Source organism: Tupaia chinensis, unplaced genomic scaffold (genome assembly GCF_000334495.1).
Source record: "Tupaia chinensis unplaced genomic scaffold, TupChi_1.0 Scaffold000184_1, whole genome shotgun sequence".
NCBI lineage: Eukaryota > Metazoa > Chordata > Mammalia > Scandentia > Tupaiidae > Tupaia > Tupaia belangeri.
Window position 1 is genome coordinate 3618692 of NW_006159659.1, and position 2836 is coordinate 3621527.

Here is a 2836-nt window from a genome sequence, read left to right on the forward strand (position 1 = left end):
CAGCAGGTGGTGTGATGATTAAGATGCTGGACTCCCACACGGTTGACCATGGCTTGAGTCTCTGACCTGGTGGCTTGCTCTCTTTCTCTTACTATCTCTCTCTCTTTTTCTCATCAAATTAAAAAAAATAATAAAGTTAAATATATTTTTTAAGTTAAAAAAATAAAACTGCTATGAAAGTTCATCTATAAGACTTGCTTGAACCTAAGTTTTTATCTCTACAAGATGAATGCCAATAAGCTTGATTAGTTTTTCATATATTAAATGTATGTTTAGTATTTTTAGGAAACTAGTAGTTGTTTAAGAAAATAAGTTCAGAGTCAACAGGTTGCATAGTGGTTAAGGCGCTGGACTCCCACATGGTCAACTGCTGTTTCAGTCCCAACCCAGTGACTTGAAAATCACATTAGTCACGTATGCATAAGTGTCCAAAATCCCAAAAGGGGAATGGAGGAGAAGGGATTGTGGCATTGCCATCTCCCCCAGGAGATGATTTCTCACTTTTCCTCCCTCTCCCTCTCTCTCTCTCTCTCTCTCTCTCTCTCTCTCTATGTTCTCTGTCTCTCTCTTTCTCTGGCAAGTGCATGTTCCTGATGGCATAAACCTAAAAAAAAAGTCCAAAGTGATAGCACATTGTGATTTTAACTTGTATTTCTCTAATAGATAATGATGTTTAATAGATAATTATGTTCAATATATTTTCATATATTTATTCATCTTCCATATACATTCTTCTGTAAAATGTTCATGACTCATTGAGTTTCTAATTGGATTAGTCTTTTTGTTTGTGTTTTACTGTTGAGTTTGGAAATTTTTTTTGTATATTCTAGAAATTATGTAAGTTATTTGTCAGATAAGTGAGTTTCTCCCAGGCTGTGGCTTCTTTCATTCTTAACATAGTCTTTTTCAGAGCAAAGTTTTAATAAAAAATATATATATACACACACACACATACATACATACATATATATATATAAAGTAAGGAGGTTTCAGTCAAGATTCAATTTTTGCTTATGGAGTCCAATTTTTTCAAGCAATATTTGTTGCATTTCTTTTGCATCTTTACCCAAAGGGGCATTGGTCTATTTCTGGGTTCAACAATTCTGTTCCATGGATTCATAATATCTATCCCTTCACCATGCCAGACAATACTGATTACTGGAGATATGTAAGTCTTCAAATCAGGTAGACTATTTTCTCCCAATTTATTTTTCTCTTTCTAATTCATTTTAGCTCCTTTGTCATTTCATAAAAGCTTTAAAATAAGCTTGAAAATACTCACAAACTCACAAATAATCTGGCTGGCATTTTGACAGGAATTATATTAAATTGGGAGAGAATTTATATATTTACTAAGTCTTTCATTCCTTTAATATATCTAATTTTTTTTAGGTATTTCTTTTCCATCAACACTTTTTAATTTTTGGAATACAAGTCCTGTACATGCTTTGTCAGATTTAAACCTAAGTATGTCATTATTGCCAAGCTACTGTAAGTGGTATTGTATTTTAAATTACAGTTCCAACATGTTCATTGCTAGTCTATATAAATGCAATTTATTTTTCTATGTTTATCTCATCTCTGCAACTTGCTGAATGTACCTATTAGTTCTAGGAGTTTTTTTGTTTGTAGATTCCTGGATTTTATATGTAGATTATGACATTTTCAAAAGAAAGAGTTTTATTTTTTTCCTTTCTAATAAATGTCTTGTTTCATTGTCTTGATTCTTGCTCTGGTTAGAACTTTGAGAGTTGTTGAATGAAAGTGGTGAGAGCACCTATATTTGCATTATTTCTAAATCCTATTAGTTCTAGGAGTTTTTTTGTTTGTAGATTCCTGGATTTTATATGTAGATTATGACATTTTCAAAAGAAAGAGTTTTATTTTTTTCCTTTCTAATAAATGTCTTGTTTCATTGTCTTGATTCTTGCTCTGGTTAGAACTTTGAGAGTTGTTGAATGAAAGTGGTGAGAGCACCTATATTTGCATTATTTCTAAATTTAGTTGAAAAGTATTCAGATTTTTACCATTAATCATGAGGTTAGCTGTAGCTTTTTGTAAAATGCTCTTTATCACATTGAAGATGTTCCCTTCTATTTCTAATTTTGTTAGTTTTTACCATAACAGATGTTGAAGTTTGTCAAATGCATTTTCTGAATAAATTAGTATAATCTGGTGATTTTTCTACTTTACTTTAGCCTTTTAATAGGGTCTATTAAAATGTCTGATTTTTTAATATTTCTCTGGCCTTGCATTCCTGGAATAAATTCCAGTATATACATGTGGGTATGCACACATACACACACCCCAAGCAGGGTTTATTCCAGGGATGCAAGATTGGTTGAATATCCAAAATTCAATTATCTTAGTATATATAAGGGAATAAACATTTAACAGACAAAAGAATGTAAAGTTCTCTGTCAAAAAAAAAATAGTTCTGTAAGTTTTGCTTTATTAAAAAATATAAAAAAAACTTGGGCATGGTGGTGCCCACCTATGGCAAAAAAAAATAAAGCAATAATAAATAAATACCACTCACCAATATAAATAAAAAATATACTCAAAAAAGAGAAAAATAATATTATGTGTATTTATGTTTATTTAAAGGTTTCTGAATTCTACTTGCTAATTTTTAAAAATATATTTATTTCGGGAACCAGCAATTAGCGTAATGGCTATGTCGCTGGACTCCCACGTAGTCGACCGCGGTTCGTGTCCCGGACCCGGTGGCTTAAAACTCACGCCGGGCGCATGTGCGTGCGTGCCCAAGATCCCGAGAGGAGAATGGAGGAGAAGGGATTGCGGCGTGACCATCCCCCCTGGGGGGTGATTTCTC